At 47.9% G+C, this 17,787-nt stretch overlaps 1 protein-coding gene across 5 annotated transcripts in view; it reads right to left on the reverse strand.

Moving 5' to 3' along the window:
* The window catches only part of Adgrf5 (adhesion G protein-coupled receptor F5), a 70,808-nt gene that overhangs the window by 40,401 nt on the left and 12,620 nt on the right, over nucleotides 1-17,787 (reverse strand). For 2 of the 5 annotated variants that reach the window (XM_005389873.2, XM_005389871.2), the window contains exon 1: nucleotides 7,520-7,792. The exons of the other annotated variants lie outside the window; for them this stretch is intronic. The gene's annotated coding sequence lies outside the window, so the exon portion shown is untranslated. Of the gene's footprint in view, nucleotides 1-7,519; nucleotides 7,793-17,787 lie in introns of those variants that run through there. 5 annotated transcript variants of the gene reach the window in all.

Here is a 17,787-nt window from a genome sequence, read left to right on the forward strand (position 1 = left end):
CACTGATGTGGGCGTCTGGTCACGGTGGAAGGGTGGCCACCACCAGGGAGGGGCCACAGAGCACATGGGAGATGAGGGCTGAGACAGGAGAACACACAGCACTGGAGACATCAGCCAGGCTTGGTGGTGCACGCCTGTAATCCCAGCACTCCGGGAGGCTGAGGAAGGAGGATCACAAATTCCAACTCAGTCTGGGCACCTTAGTGACTTAAGGAGACCCTGTCTCAAAACGAAAAATAGAAAAAGGCTGTGGGTGTAGTTCAGTGCGAAGTTTCTGGGTTCAATCCCCTGCACTGGAAAAGGAGGGAAGGAAGGCAGGAAGGAAGGGAGAGAGGGAGGGAGGAAGGGAGGAAGGAAAGGCTGCACAGTGGCAGAATGATGATCCTTCCACAAGTGAGCGGCTTGGCGTTCTCGTCACACACACAGATGATGCGGCACCGACAGTAGTCTCAGGCGTGCTGGAACACTATCCAGAGAAGCCACGCCTTCCACTGAGCCTCGGTCTGTATCTGGCCAACAGGACATGCTTTGTCCCAGCTTTGGGCCTGGCTCCTCACATCGCCAGCCCCACATTCAACAGCACAAGCGGCTCTTTCTTAAAATGTGCACTATCAAAATTACAGCAGGTGGGAGACCGCACAGAGCTGTGCTCATAGACCACAGCAGGGCTCCTCCGATCGACAGACCTGGATCACAGTACCACATTCCAGAAGGAAACCACTACCCTGTTTTGTCTGCAGTCCTAGGGCTGCAGGGAGAATAGGATTCCACTGATAACCTTCCACTGAGTCACAGAAGTGCAGATAGTGACTGTCTTAGCTACTTTCTTGTAGCTGGGATAAAATACCGGACACCCAGAAATTAGAGAAGGAAATTATTATTTTAGCTCACAGTTTGTAGGGGTTTCAGTCCACACTCAGCTGGTCTCAGAGCAGGATGGCATGGCAGAGGGCATGGCAGAAGAGAAGCTGCTCATGGCATGGTGGTAGGAAGCAGATCAGGGTCAAGGGAAGAGGAAGGATATATATATACATATGTACACCCTCCCAGACCACACCCATAGGACCCGCCTCTTCTCACCAGGCTTCACCTCCCAACATCACAGCCAGCTATGGAAACATCAATGAACTGATCGGTATTACACATCTACCATCCAGTATCACACATCTATAATCAAGTATCACACATCTGTGATCCAGTATCACACATCTATGATCCAGTATCACGTACCCATAAACCAGTATCATATACCCATGATCCAATATCACACACCCATGATCCAATATCACACACTCATAATCTAGTACCACCCACCCATAATCCAGCACCACCCACCCATAATCCAGTCACTCCCCAAATCCCCACCTATGAGCACCGGCTTTGAGGGGACTTCTACCTATAACCGTGATAGTGAGCTCGTGTGTGACCAGCACAGCCTGCCTGCAACAGGTCTGTGCAGCACCTAGATGATAAGTCTTATCTCCACTGACCTTATTTAACCCATGAGTCATCCCTAGCACACGATGAAACACGAACTAAATATTTATTTAACACAAACACAATACCAACTAAAGAACTGTACTGAAGGTTTCTGTTTTCTATTTAATTTTCCTTTGCCTTGAACAAGGATCCTTGGCCACATTGTGTCCAGGGCCAGCAAAGTCCTATCAGATTACCGAACAGCATTTGTTTGTACACAATGGAATCGAGTTTTCCAAAACACACTGCCCATGTGAGCGGTGCTGATAACCTTTTCTCCTTCTCTCTCTGGTGTAAATCACTGGGGATTTGAACCTTTACGCCAGAGATCAGCATCTTCAGGGAAACATGGAGTTCCTGGCTCTGCCCTTATCTCGTCTATCTTGGGGGTCTGATTTGTCATGCGGAGGGTTTCCCTGCAGCCAGGGCACATAGAGTCTCCCCTGCATTCCAGTTGTGGAGCGACAGATGGAGGAGGGCATTCCTGGGCTTGGCTGCAGGCCTGGACAGAGAGTCAGGGCCTGAGAGTATGTGGAGCTTTATAATGGCTTGGAACAGCCACTGACGCATCCAGACATCTTCCGGCCATGGTACAGGAGAAGGCCTGGTGTCTCCTTGGAGAGTTCACTGCTGGGCAGTGGGGAGCCCTGGGAAGGCTGCTGGAGGGGCTGGGGGACTGAGCAGAGGTGGGGAGTACCCTGGGGACTTATAGCCAAACTTATTTCACATGTGGTGTAAAATATTCCAACATCTGCACCCTGGGAAGGGACAATTTCAGCTTCTGTCCCCTCCTTTTTATACCCCTCACCGCTCTTTGTCCCTGAGACCTGGCAGTGTTGTCTGTGGCCGGGGCAGTGCTTCTGTTACAGCTTTATTTCTCCCTTACAGGATTGCGTTCGGCTTTAACCATAAACCAGTGCTACTCAAGAGGACGATATAAATGTATCTCTTCAAAAATGCAGCACCCTCAGAAGCTTTGCTCTCCCAGGGTCTCTCTGATCTCAGTCACGGTGAAAGTGCCTTCTGCAGGCTCGGGGACTCAGCCCCTTCTCCAGCAGGGCTGGTTCCCTCCCCTGCACCCCATCGCCCCTCCTCCAGGGCACCTCCCTTCTCTTCTGGGTTCCCCCTTTCCCTTCCTGCTCCCCTTTCCAATCAGTTCCTGCTTCTCTGCGCCTCCATCTGCTCCTCCCGTGCCCACACACCCTGACCCCTGCCAAATACCTCCTCTTGGTCCTTGGCTTCTCTCTCGGACCTCTCTTTCTCTTAGGGAGCACGTGCGCTTCCACAGCTTTAATTATCAACTTACGTGAGAGTCCTAAAACTTTATTTCTACCCAGCCCTTGCTAAATATTGAGTGCACATCTCCAACTGTGTTACTTCCCCAGAGTCTAAATTCAGCTTCTCTGGGACCAAATATGTCTTTTCCCAAAGCTGTCTCCAGGCCATCTCTTCCCTCTGACTCCCAGGCTCTCAGCCCTGCCCTGTTCCTGGACACAAGTCCTGTTACCAAGCCCTGGCTGACACCCCTGAGGCCTCGTCCCATTCCTGGCCACCAATGGTGCGGCCACCATCCCCCACACCCGCACAGGCGCTGTCACCCTGAGCTTGGCTTCCTGATTTTTTTCCTCATCAATGCCCCACACGAAGCCGCTGTTGAGTTTGCCTGGAACACTGTTCTCCTACGTGGCCGCCATGTCTGATTTACACACCTCAAGCTCTGCCACCCCTGAGACGTACCGGGCCAATTCCCCTGCAACCTCATTGCCACCACCCAAGGCAGGACCAGCTCTGCCACCTGTATCTCCGGTGGCCCTGGATATGGAACAGCTGACCCACCCGCAGAATTCTGATTGTGTCTTCTTTTGCAAAATATGTCACAAATTTTTTTTATTTTTAAAAGAAAACAAAACAAAAAAACAGTAAAAACGATACAGAATTTCAAAATAAGATGATAGGAAATTAACAATGGTTATATTTGCATACTGTTACCTTCAAAGTAGTTGCTCAGATTGCAAGATATAGGCATGCAAAAGTCATCAGACAATATAAGCACTAACAGTTCCTTTCAATGAACTAATAGAAATTAGTAGTAGAATTATCTTAGCTACCTTGTGTGTGTGTATATATATATTTTTTTTAATTTTCTTTTCTCCTTTCCCCCATCCCAGTTGTTCTTTCCTTTTGAGCAGTTTCTTTCCCTTTCATAATATCTATTGTACTTTTTTGAAAGAGTAAATACATCACAAATATTAACCATAAATATTACATGTAATGTATAATACATATAAATGTTACACTGACGGTCACCTCTCTGCTTCCTCTCAGAGTCTTGGGGATGGAAATGCTCTATTCCTCCTTTCTGGGCTTCCCTCAGCATTTCTGGCCTTGTTCATTCACTTAACAATAACAGTGACTGCTACGATTCATCAAGTGCTTTCTACCTGCCAGGCTAAGCACTCCGTGCATGGGAGGCTTACTCAGTACTTCCAGTCCTACGTTAAGAAAACCCACAATTTTCTCCATTTTACAAGCGAGGACTCTGAAGCTGGGGCAGTTTAAGTAACACTGCCTAAGTCACACAGCAAGTAGTTACCAGAATTTACACACCTGACCTTCACAGCACAATGACGCCTCTTGTCCCTCCCAGAGAGACTGTTCTCTGAAATACACTGTGCTTCTCAGGCTTTCCTCTCCGGCGCTGCTGCCCGGCTGTGGGAATTGTAGCCTAGCTCAGTAACTGTGCGTGCAGATCCCTCTCATACCAGGATTCGCTAGCCTCTTGCCTTGGGCCACTAACTTCATCTTTGTGAATTAGGCTTTGCAATGGTTGTACCTGAAGTACGGGATGATTGGAATAACAAATGCATTAGCCATCTTTTTTTTCTTTTTTTGTGGTACTTGGGGATTGAACTCGGGGCCTTGTGCATGCTAGGCAAGCACTCTACCACTGAGCTACATCCCCAGCCAGCATTAGCCATCTTTACAAAGCACTGAGCATGGTGTCAGGCACAGGGCAGGCACTTGGTTGGTAGTGTCCATTCTCAGCACCTACACCTTGCCTCTTATTAAGGTCTTAGGTCATCCAGAAGTGGGTTCCCTGCCTTTGGGATTTCACATAGCCAGTGAGCCTCTCAGACACCAGGGACCCCCTGGGCTGCGGTCTCAAAGGTTTCACTTTTACGATCATCTTTGCTACTAGGCAAATTCCAGTTCTATTAACCATCATGACCAGAGTCAGACAATGAGAATGGGCAAGTGGCAAACAACTCATGATTCATGGTGCTCCCTGAGCCGATGCTTACTTACGTCTGACTTAGGAGCCTTCTTGGGGCACCTGCTCTATGCAGAAACTTGGAGGTTCTGGGGAAATTAAAACCAACATGGAGGAGCATGTGCTGTATTCTCAAAGGAGACAAACCTTTGGAAAATTTTTCCACCGCCTTTGGAAGTGGCATTAGGGGCACATTTCATGACAGGAAAGCAGCCTTGATTTATTGTCCATTCAGGATGATAAGTTGGCCTTCCTTTCCTTAGCATGAGGATTGGAAGACAACATAGGCTGAGTAAAATGCATGAGCCCCACGCCATCCCATCCTGTTTACCTAGGATATTTCAACAGATTCTGTAAAGTCTATGACTGGAGGGAGCTCAATGGCCAGGGGGAAGGGGTGCGGTGCTGTCCAGTTCACCCTGGAAAGGCAGCACCTTCGTGTAGAAGCTGGGAACGCCCTCTCCAGCCCCATGTGGGCAGTGTCTGTGCCTCGGATAACCAGAGCAGCCGGGGTTGCAGCAGGGATGCTCGCAGCCCTGGCACCTCCATCCCCACCTCAGAATCATGAACAGGCATTGCTTCTCAGTCTGGCCTCTCTGTCTGCTATAGCAGGGCTCCCTGGTTAACGGGATCACTACTCGCCCGGCTCCTTCCTCAGAGATTTTGATTCAGTTGTTCTGGTGAAGGCGCCGGATGTTGCTTTGGATGCTCTGGGGCCAGTAGTCACACACCCCTGTCTCAGTCTGCAAAAACCCGAGCCAGGCAAGAGCTCAGTTCTACTTTAAGACCTCCGAGGTATCCACCACTCTGAGAGCTGACAGTCGACCATCACAACAGTTCTCTGGTCTGCATCACTTTTCAGACCAAGAATGAGACCGCAGAGCAGTGATCTAAATTTCACATCTCGGTGCCCCAAAAAGTTTAATGTGAAGGTAGGCAAAGAAAGCCACCTCTGTCCCTCCCATTTATGTGTCACACACCATGGGAAGGAGAGAACTGCTTCCCCTGAAGCATCAGAGTCTTTCTAGAACTAGAGAGTTGCCTATAAACACAAGAGATTGAAGTTACTTTGCAAGAGGCGGGGCCAGCTTTACCAGCCAGCACACGTGGTGCCCTGGGTTCTATTTCCCACTGCTCTGAAACTCCCGAGCACCACTTGAGACAGCAAGTAACACTGCTACGTCATCACTGCTCAGGAATGGCAGCAAGCTCCAGGCCCAGGGTCTCAGTGGCGGCATTTATGATGGGCCCCCTACACACAGGGAGGCGGGGGAAATGATTAATCCACTTGGCCATTTAGCCATGAACCTGGAGCAAAGACAAAGGCAGGCAGAGGGTAGCAAGCTGCTTGTCCCCAATCTCCAAGGAGCTGGCTAGTGTGCAAGGGAGAAAACTTGGAGAGGGAAGAAAATACTCAGCAGCAGCTATGAGTGTTTCTAGCCGCTGCTTTGTACCTTCTTTCCAAAGCCTGTCTCTGCGTCCCCTATCAATGTGTTCACAGGACTTTTTCTTACTTGCTTGCCATTCACCAATGTGTGGCGCTGGGGGTGGCCTCCCTTCTACAGAAGGCTCAATCAAAACTGAATAAAAAACGGGCTCTCTCTCACCTTTATCCCATCTTCCCAGGGCCAACCACTTTATCAACTGATAGATCAATTGATCAGTCTGCCAATCTGCTCATTTCTTATCTCTGTATTTTTATTTTCTCCCCTTTTCATTTCCAGCACAAGGCTACCTTCGGTGACCTTCCAATGAAAAGCCCAGACCTCTGTAGAGTTTCACCCTGGGGATGTTGTTAATAATATTAATGGCCAAAGCCAAAACCAACATGAAAATAATAATAACAATAGTAAACTTGCTCAAACTTCCCCAGAGTTATCATTCCGTCCTTCCTCCAGAGATCTGTGTTGTTAGAAAGACATCACAGGAGTCCTGCTGTGGCCTGAGCCCGGTTTGTCCTGACATTGAGGACAGCAACTTAGCCCTTAAACTGGAATAGCAAGAAACCAACAGGATCATCTTTGGGGAAGAAATGAGTATATTGGGACTATAGGGTATGAAAATGGTTAAGACATAATCTGGTACAATAAGAATATACTCACATATTACTGCTGTAATTCAAAAAGGAAAATCCCACTGCATGGTGTTTAGGAAAGGAGGAAGAGCTGCAGTGGATGGCATTTGGCCCAGTTTTTCACAGTCTGTGAAGACATGCTCTCCCCAAGCTACATGCCCATAGTATCTTCTCCTTTCTTGAATGTTCAATCAGAGCCTGCCAGGCCTTTAAGCCCCAACACTCCAAAACCAGTCTTCCCTCGTGGCCACATTTCTCCCCCCAGCCATGGTGGGAGGTCTCCTGGCTTCCACACAGTCCCCTGGTCTTTCCCTGGGACCAGCCGTGGCCACCTCCCTGGACAGTTCACCAGGGCTCTGATTCCCAAAGTGTTTCCCTTTCAGGGGTGGGAGAATTAATCCTTAAAAAGTCAACAAGTGTCTCCTGTAAAGGAAATCCTGAAAGATCATGGAGGGTTGTCTGATCTCAGTCCGTCTACACCTTGTCTGCTCCCCCTCCCCGAGTGTGCTCATGGCACCGCGCCCTTGAGCGGCACACTTAGCTCACAGCACACACGGCATAGCCAGATGCAGGAAGAGCAGGCAGAGAGGAAGGTGCCTGAGAGGGTCACCCAAGCAATGAAGGTGCCCAGAAGGGTGGCCCCAAAGGTGTGGCACCAAAAATAAACAGACCACAGGAGCAGAGAGGCCCCTTACCTGTCTAGCACCGCCGATGTCCCAAGCCAGCTTCTGCTCTGACCAGATGTCTGTTCTCCTACAGGGCCATTTGCCCAGCCGCTCGTGGGGATCTCACACCCGGGGCAGGGAGAACCACACAGGGCACAGGGCCAGCTCCTGGGCAGAAGTTGCAGCTTGGCTGCTCGGCCTCACTGGGACAAGTTCCACTCCTCCGAGCCCCCCAGTGCCGTCCCCAGAGCCTCACTGCTGTTGTAAAAGCAAAAAGTGATTTCCCGGTGCGTTTCCCGGTGGTGGTGTGTGCAACTTCCCTCCCGCCCACGGGAAGTCCTTCAGATCCTCTTATCTAGAAAGCTCTCTGTCAAGTGCACAGACCCGTTTGGCCAATGCCTCTCTTCCCGACTTTCTTTTCTCCAAAGAAAAGCAGCAGAAAAGCGAAACTAGCGCAAACTAAGAATGGGTTAGATCCAAGCAGTGTCGTAGGACGCAGAGTTTAAACCTTGGAACGATGACCACCAGCTTCAATTGCGTGAGGAAAGTTAGCAAAGGATGAGCGCCTTGTCTTTTCTGTGCCAGGAAGTCGGGGAGTAAAAGAATGTGCAGAGGATGAGACTGATCCTCGGCTTTCCTGGACACCACACCTCTCTGTTCTAATGCCTCTCGGTTTCCAGGAAAACTGTGAACTTTTGTGGATTGAGCTATACATTCAATCATCTCTGCAACACCGATACTTAAAGATAAGCAGACATGTGGAGAGAGTCCAGTTGGCAAGCTATGGTGGATTTCTGGATTTACAAGCGAATTACACTCAGAGTTTTTGAGTTAGAAATGGCCCCACCCACCCTCATTTTACAAGCAAGGTAAGTGAGGCCCTAAGAGAAATAGTGACCTGTAGTCATTTGAGAAATGCAAATTGAAACAACACTGAGATTTCATCCCACCCCAGAAAGAATGGCTACCATCAAGAAATCAACCAATAACAAATGCTGGTGAGGCTGTGGGGAAAAAGGACCCCTTCTCCACTGCTGGTGGGAGTTAAGAATGGTGATACCACTGTGGAACTTAGTCTGGAGATTCCTCAGTAAACTAGGATTAGAGATCCCAGTCGACCCAGCTATTTCTCTTTTGGGTATTTCTCTAGAAGAACTAAACACATCATATCCTAGTGATATATGTGTGCCTATGTTCATAGCAGCACAATTTGTAATTACTAAATTGTGGAAGCAACCCAAATGCCCATCAACCAAGGAATGGATAAAAAAAAGTTGTGGTATTTTTATACAATGGAATATTACTCAGCTATAAAAAAGGTAAACTCGAGGCTTTTATAGGTAAATGGATACAAGTAGAGACCATATTCATAAGTGAAATAAATCATACCCCCATGTATAAACACCATATTGTCTCACTAGTGTAAGAATCTGAAAGTGTAAATAAAATCTGAAAGGTACAATAGGTACAATTGTGAAAGGGAAAGAAACTGCTCAAAAAGGAAGAACAACTGGGATGAGGGAAAAAAGAAAGAGAAAGAAAAAGAAAGAAAGAAAGAAAGAAAGAAAGAAAGAAAGAAAGAAAGAAAGAAAGAAAGAAAGAGAAAGAGGAAGAAAGAAGAAAAAGAAAGAAAAAAGAAAAAGAAAGAAGGAAAGAAAGAAAGAGAGAAAGAATACATATAATATGTACACAGGATAGCTAAGATAGTTGTACTACTGATTTCTATTGCTTTATTGAAAGGAATGGTTAATGTTTAACTGTTTGGTCAGTCTTACATGCCCTATCTTTGTTTATCTGAGTAACCAATTTGAAGATAACAATATGTACTACAAGAACCATTGTTAATTTCCTATCACATTGCCTGAAATTCTGTACTGCGTGTATCGTATTTGTGTTGTTTCGTTTATGTCTGTGCGTTTGTTAATATGTTTTCATATAGTGACCTGGCCAAGGTCAGACCGAGGTGGGAGGTATGGATCATCCTCTCACTGATCTTGCTCATTGCTGTGAGTTCCTAGGGCTCTGCCCACACCAGGTTGCTCAGTGATCCCGGCCCAGAGCCCCGCAATCTGTATGGGAAACAAGGATCCTAGAGAGTCTGATGCAGGCATCCCCAAGACTGCACTTGGAGAAACCCTCATAGTGTCAGAGCAAGGACTCTAGTCAGATTGCAAGGGTTCAGTGGCAGCGCCGCTCTACGTGTCACTTGACCTCACTGAGACTCAGGCTTCCCAGAGTAAAAGTGGGATAATAGCCAGGCAGGGTTCACGGTCTCCCTGCAACTGGGCAGGAAGAGAACAAGAGCTGAGAGCTGTTCTATGGAGCCCTGGGCTCTACCGACCCTGGGTTCCTCTCTCCCCCGCCCCATGCTGCCTCAGTTTCTCTTCCCTCTTTTTTTCTTGCTCTTCCATTGCCCTGGGGCTCAGCACCGGGAGCTCCAGCACACACCCAAATAATCCAACCCCTTCTATAGAGTGACACAAGAGTTGCTTATAATCCACCCACACCCAGCCCATACTTCGAATCTCCTAGATTGGTTATGATAATTATGATGCAAATGTTATGCAAATAACAGTTAAACTGTACTGTCTAGGGAATGATGGCAAGAAAGAAAGTCTGTATATGTTTAGTACAGATACAATTATTTCCCCAAAATATTTTCAGTCCAGAGTTGGTTGAATTTATTGAGAGAAAACCCCAGTATACTCAAGGGCTAATGATACAGTATTTGAGTAAAAAGAACATCAACTGCAAAATCTATGTTTCCGCTGTTAGGCCTGGACTCTCAGGCATGTTCCCAGCTCAAACTGATTTACTGTTCCTGCAAAAAGGGCCTCTGTCACTTTGAGCTCCTGGGCCAGTGCTTCTTTCATTGCACCCCACTAGCACCTCGAGGTGGAGTGCACTTGGTCTGTGACACAGAATGGGTGTTGTCACAGTGGCTGTCCCTCTGCGTCCCCAAGGAGCCATTCCTCTCGCCCACAGCCCTGGCTTGTTGCTAGGAACACCGTGTGCTTGGGGCGCACACTTTACAATGAAAACAAAGGCAAACAAAACGTGCAACCACCATATGGTCTGGGCTGCAGCCCAGAAGTAACCACTGGTGGGGAGAACATGCCCAGCCACAGCCACTGGCGGGAGCGACTGTCCCTGATGTCCTTCTCCCCAACCCTCCAAGGCTGGAGTTGGTGGCAGGCTGAGTTCTAACTTCTTCAAAGCAGCCGCCAATGTGGGCAGAGCAGCTTCTTCTCCAGGGACACGACAACACAGGTGTCTGAGTGTCTCCCTGACTTCAGGTATAAGGACCCCCGCTCCATGCTCTTACCCCTGTGTGCAGGCACCAAGTTCTGCACAGACTAAAATGCATTTCTCACAGGTCTGTCTGCCCTTCTCCCAGGGAAACTTTAGTCACGCTTCCATTGCAGGTGCTACATTCAAGTCCCTTCTATACACCCGCACTGGAGTTACATATAATCTATCCACGTTCTTCAAACCTATCCTAGTCTTATTCTGAACCTATTCTTCAAACCTATCTATCCACACCCCATTCTTCAAACCACCCAGATTATTCACGATAACTAACATAATGAGTAACTCTCCTGCCCTGGGCCACATGTCTTTTTGATTCCCTCCTGCCAGAGGTGTGTCCTTCTGCAGCCACCTGCACCCAAATTACCCATGTCATCCCTTGTCAGAAATATCTGGAGGGCAAGTGTTGGTCTAACTGATTTCATGCCCACTCCTAGCATAGAGTGTAAAGGAGTAGAAGATCATCTAAAGAAAATAAAATTAAACCTCCCCATCTATGTGGTTCCCCCTCTTTTTATTTATTTTTTTATTAGTGCACATTAACAGATCATAATATTTACATTCCTTGGATGAAGATAGTGCATGCACAGAATGGAGTTCAAGTGACAGGCGTGTGGTAGAGATTTACATTTTGAAGTCACTGGCACAAGAATTTACACCAAAATTAGAGGAGATCACCTACAGAATGTGTCAACAGGGACGAATTCCAAGATGCAGCTGAGGACATTGTAATGCTCAGAGGAGTTCCTCAAATTACTGTACTCAGACATCACTTCTCCAGCTGGGGCTGCTCCAGCCAGTGGCCCCCTCCCGGGCACCAGCTCCCCGGGGCAGAGGCTCTGTGTGATTCATAGAGAGAGTGTTTGAAGAGGAATGCACTGGCATGATCACAATGGTCATGTCACAGCCCTGGAGCATTACATACAGAAACGTACGGGGTGAGTCAGCGCAGAAAATCCTCCGCACCCGCGTCCTGGTAGGGCAAGCCCGGCTTTTCTTTTGAATCCACAACTAGATGCTGGTAACCTTTCTGACCCAATATGGCCCAGGGTCAGATTCTTTTAGCATTGCTGTATCAAGGCCAGGGAAATTCTTCTCTGGTACAGACCGGTCCTTATGCAAGGAAGGAACCTACAAATAATCGGGCAGCCTTAGAGTACACAAATGGTCTTATTCTCACCTGCCGCGTGTGTATTTCGGCAAAGCCTCTCTCCACAGATGGGATTGGCCAACTAGTCCCAGCTACAACCTATCTCAGGTTGTGTTTACTTCAGTGTCACCTTGCTGGGCACCTGTGGGAGGTGTAAGGATACCTTCTCTGTGCTTCCATCTCTCAGGGGCTCTTGGGGTTTTATGTGGAAGACTTTGAAGCTCCTGTCCTTTGTGGCAGCTTCTCACAGTTGCTAGGTCCTTTCCACCACATCTTATGCCCCCATGGCGGCCACAGAATATGCCAGAAATCCCAAGTCCTCTCAACTGGAGCCTGATTGTGGACTTGCCTGTTCTCCCTGTCTTCCTGGAAGAGGGAGACTCGAGGTGTCAGCAACAGCCTCCTCTTGCCCCTTCTTGATCTTTTCCTGGGGAAGGTTGATGCTACCCTTCAAAGTCCACCCTCTGTTCTCAAGCAGAAGGAAGACCCTCCTGCCACCCCATGTCTGCAGTGATACATGTGATGTCAGAGTTGCTCACTGACCAAAACTGTCATGGACTCCTTCTTCCCCTCTCCCTTTGTCATGGAACAGAGCTTGCTGTGTGAGGTGCCTGGCCTGGAAGGGAATCTCCACAGAAAGAAACCACACTTCTTCTCTGTCATCATGCCCCCGGGGCACCAGCCCTTGGGCCCTCTGGCTCTCAGCCCGCATCCTGGAGGAGGTGCTTGCCGGGGCAGGTACTGTGTCTGCAGGGCACAGCGAGGCTGACCAGCATGCATCTGGACTGGACCTACACTGCCTGGCCCTCATAGGAGGATCTCTGCTGAGACTCCACCCTCTGTGCTGCTTTGGGGGCCTCTGCATTACCTGTGACCCCAAAACACAGCCTTTCATCACAGAGATCATTTCTCCTGGAAGATGACAATGTGACAAGGTGACTGAAGACCATGTCACCCAAACTACCAACAAATATGCTAAGAGTCCCTCACACCAGGAGGGATGTCGAGTCAAAGGATTTTAGGGTAATAGTGGGGCGTGGTTGCCTTTGGGGGGAATGCTGCAGAAGCTTAGCCAAGATCCCAACATCCATTAGTATCAGGGCTGGAATCCGAGTTTAGATCTTCTGTTGTCCCACCAGTCATGTCCCAGGGTCCCCTACTCTCATACACACTTCCCCCTCCCCAATTTCCTGGAGGGAGAAATGGTCTTACAGTGTTTCCCCCCAAATAAGACCTAGCTGGAAAATCATCAGCCTGGAAAACTAAAGATCCAAAATGCCAGGCCCAATCAGCCTATCCTTACATTACCTGCCTTAGAGAGTGGCCACCAAGCAAGAGGACAGTGATGTGTGCTATGCAAGTCGGCTGAGTACCATCTCTGCCAACCACAAGGGATGACCTGACCTCCTCAATGGTCTGGACATCTGGCTGGGAAACATGAAAGTGAATTGTCCTGGATCCTGACCTGTGCTCTTTGAGGCTTTTAGAGAGCGTGAGACATGAAGAGGAAATGGTGCTGCTACTATTCTGTAAAATACCCTGTGTTGTACAAGTGGCCACCTTGCTCTACAAACATTTCCCAGCCCTGCACAGCTCCAGCAGCTATCCTCAGCTTAACATGGGCTCTGGGTTCCAAGTCAAGTCCATCCCTAATTACACTGCCTTCCAGGTATCAATCTGCCTCTCAGAACCTCTAAACTATTTTTGGACCACAAACACAATACACAAACACAGCTACAGATCAACAGTTATGTGATTGTTCCAGGCCACCCACCTCCGTCTTCCCTCATCTGATTTGGAACATTGAGAGAGTGAAAGCCATATATATTTTTAGACTCTTCCTAAATTCCACAAATTGTTCAATCTTCCATTTATATTAAGACCATTAAGACTCTGGAGCTTGTGTTTTATATAGCAGTGTATGTTGTGTGTCTTAATCTGGGATGATTCATTTGAACTGCTGGGCTCTGTCTAAAAATAAGCAGAGTTATGAATAAGCTCTGGTTCTTGAATCACATCCTATTGCAAATTAGAAATGTTCCCAGATGGTCCCAAGTGCTCCAATCACCTTACACCTCAGGCTTCTGTCCTAGGATTATTTATGTGTGCCCACAGGAGAACAATGTAAGTATAACTCTAGGTTAAAGTCATACATCTCTGAGAATCATGCAGTGACTTAGAGAATACACAGTCCCCGAATTTACATTCTCTCTCTCTCTCTCTGTCTCATACACACACACACACACACACACACACACACACACACACACACACGTAGTATACCTACATCATGGGCACCCTCATACTTCTCTACATTGTGCCTTAGAGGAAGAAGACAGTAGCTTACACACATAACTCTGGACCATGGAAATATTATGCATATGTGACACCTACACTAGATCCTTTAATAACCCTCTATATTCATCACTTTCCTATCACTGCACACAACACCTGACACCCACAACGTAAGGGAGGAGAGTTTTAACTTGCTCGTGATTCCAGTCTGTAGTTGGCTCGTTCTAAAGCAATGACATAATGGTGGAAGGGCGTGGCAGACCAAAGCAGCTTGGTTCATGGTGGCCAGGGAGCAGAGCACAACAAAAGAGCCAAAGCAGAAGGACCAGGAACCAGATATAGAACCCAAGGAAACTGCTCCTTAGCCCACTCAGATACACCTAGCAGTATGCTGCACCAGTCCCTGGGGAATATCCCAAAACTAGTCAATTTGAAACTCCTCCCTAACTGCCACATCCCACCTCTTTTAACTTGCTACACAAACATAGCTCCTTCAATCGTACTTAATCTCCAAATAAAGACAGTAGCGAGTCGCAATTCCACTTAACATAATACACTTAACCTGCACACAGCTGGAAACACAAACATCCCTTTCTCAAACTCTCAGTAGTTCCAGATTTAAGATGTCAAAGTGTAAACCTTTCATTTCAGAAGAGTCCTTGGGACATCTGATTAAGGAGGTCCATTTAGGAAATTGGTTCCCGAGGATTCATTTCAATGTGCTCAGCCATCAGAGGCTGCATTAGCCATGGTCCAAGGAGGCCCTGCAACTGCTTCTGCTGAAAGCAGATGTTGGCATCATCCACATCTACTAGTTTATGGGGGAGTTTATAGATGCCATGTATATTACACCCTGGCAGATAATTGGCACCAATGGCCTTACTCCTGGTACTAATTTTCTGTATCAGTCCCTTTTCCATCACTCGGACACAATACCTAACACCCACCATTTAAAAGAGGAGGGTTTCAATTTGCTTATGGTTTTAGTTCATACATGGTTGGTTTCAAGGCAAAGACATAATGTCAGAAAGGCACAACAGAATAAAACTGCTTAGTTCATGGCAGCCAGAAATCAGAGCAGGGAAAATGTGCTAGGCTGGAAGGGTCAAGGGACCAACATAGACCTAAAGCCCACCTCTGTGACCACCCAGACACACCTAGAAGTGTGCTCCACCAATCCCAAAGCCAACCAAGTTGGAACTCCACCCTAACCACCACACCGTTTGTCCTTTATTAGAAAACATTACTAGTAGTAATAATTTTTGTTTTTCTTTGCTAATTCTTTAGATTTAGAACCATTAAAGAAGAAGGAAAACATCTCACTGTAAAAGATATTAAAATCCAATGAAATACTTAAGCGTGAACTCATAGTTTTGGTTGCCAAATAAAAGCACTACCTTGAAGTTGGTACCCTCCAAGTTTTAAATTTTAGAGTCAAATACTCTAGGAGGTGACAGAGAATTGGAGAATTAAAGCCACTCTCCCATTTCTTTGTCTCTACAGCCCCTGTGATGACATTGCTTATTTTTAATCTACTTTTGAAAATGCAAGAATGTGATATCCCACAGACAGTAGTGACACTGGACAAACTCAGAAGGCTGTGGCTGTGGGGACTCACCCTTCAACAGGTGTGGCTGAGTCACATGTATCAGGAGCTCTTATGTAACCATTTCTGAACTAGTGTTTTACTAAAACATAGGATAAGAAGGAGTTAATCAGGAGTTTCTGTTATGGAAGTTCACTTGTGTCAGTAGTGACTGTTCAGAATTCAGCCTAACGAAAAGACATGTTTATCACTGACATTATCTAGAATTACCACCAATTTTTAAAGTAGACTCTTAGCTTCATTATTGATTTTAAACCCCCTGAAGAAGGCTGACACTTCATGCCTGCACCTGGGGCTCCCCTCTCCCCTACCCTTGTGTGTCATGAGCTCTCCATGGTGTTAGAGGTGGCCAATTTCTCTCTAGGAGCTCATCTACATTTGTGGATGCAATAAACTTGGAGCAGTCCTTTGAGGAACAAATGGTGCTGGTGAAAGGACTCATAAATGCCAAATAGAAGTGGAGAGAGAAAAGCAAAGCTGTGAGAATCCTTCCTTCTCCGGGGAAAGCTAATCTTGCTTCTGTCCTTCTCTAAACCCCCCACTTGCCTCATCTGGAAACACCTCCCGACCAGGGGAAGGAAGACACACACAGATCTCTGCCAGTACAGTTCCAGCCCTCCCCGAAAAATATAAGTGTGCTGTGCAGTGCTGACCTGGGGTCAGAAGGAAGCCAGCTCTGGCTCTGCCTGCTCCTGAAGGAAGGAAGCAGGAAGCCTTGGTGGGGTACAAGGGTGAAGCAGGCCCCCTGGGACGGGCTGTCCTGTTACCTCCTGACCCTCTTCCTAATCAGGAATTCGAAGAACATGCCAGCCAGCTGGAAAGCAGACCCCCGGGGAGCACTTTCCTCCCACCCTGCAACTGAGCCCTCATCCTGTGCAAAGGACAGCCCTGAGGGCGATGTTTACTATGGGCTCCTATAGATCCAGCGAGGGGAGGAATCACTGCTGTCCACACCCATAGACTGGAGACAGAGATGAAGTCCTGAGCTGCCTCATGTCCATGGTCTCTTTGCTGGCTATGGGTCGAAACTGCCATGGATACCAGCATGTTGACCTGCAGATGCTCACAGCCTGAGGTCCTGGCTCCTGGTCCATCTACTTTTAGCAAAATCCCCCAGCTCCTACATCATGCTTTAGACATCTGTAAAACAAGTGCTGTGGTATGACACACGTGCGATGTTGATGCTAGCTATCTTCTCATTCTTTTCTTCCAGATCTGCTTACATTATGCAAAGGGCTGAATCCAGCTCAGTTTGATAGTAGGGACGATGGGTGAGCTTGCATCACATATCCTAGAGAACATCTCTGCCAAGTCATGCACACTTGCATTCCATCACCGAGTGCGTAGTGCAGGTCTACACGACAGACCCTGCTCCAGACGTGGGGCCACATGGTAAGTAAGTAACTGCATAGGAGGGAGCATTCCAACTGGGAGAGGGTCTGGCTAGCCTCAGTTTCCCCTCCAGGCCCATCCACGATAACGCCAGATCCTGCAGCCCCTGGTCCTCTGGGGCAGACAGTAGGGTAGAGAGAGAATGGGGGATCCCAGCAGAAGATTGTGGAGTGGAAAGAAATGGGGACAGTGTTTACTTCCCTCCTCTGTGACCAGGCTGCAGCTTGTGTGGTATTGTGTCCCTTCACCCACAGCCTTAGGTCCTGGGAGACCCCTTTCTCCCACACCCACAGATGTTGCCAGATTCCTCTGACACCTTCTCGCTTACCTCCACCTTTTGCCACTGCAGGATCTGCCTGTCGCCTTCCACCCACTGTCCTACCAACTTCAGCAGCAGCACACTGTCCCCATGACTCACATGCAAAGCAAGCTCAGAATAACACCAGTCTACAGATCGGCCTTCCGCAAAATGCTCCTAGGGGCACACTGCCTGCTCCCCAGAATGTGCCCCTTGCTCCCTTCTTTCTGCTCTTCTGTCTCAAAGCC

Source organism: Chinchilla lanigera, unplaced genomic scaffold (assembly GCF_000276665.1).
Source record: "Chinchilla lanigera isolate Chin_1 unplaced genomic scaffold, ChiLan1.0 scaffold00036, whole genome shotgun sequence".
In the NCBI taxonomy this organism is placed as follows: Eukaryota; Metazoa; Chordata; class Mammalia; order Rodentia; family Chinchillidae; genus Chinchilla; species Chinchilla lanigera.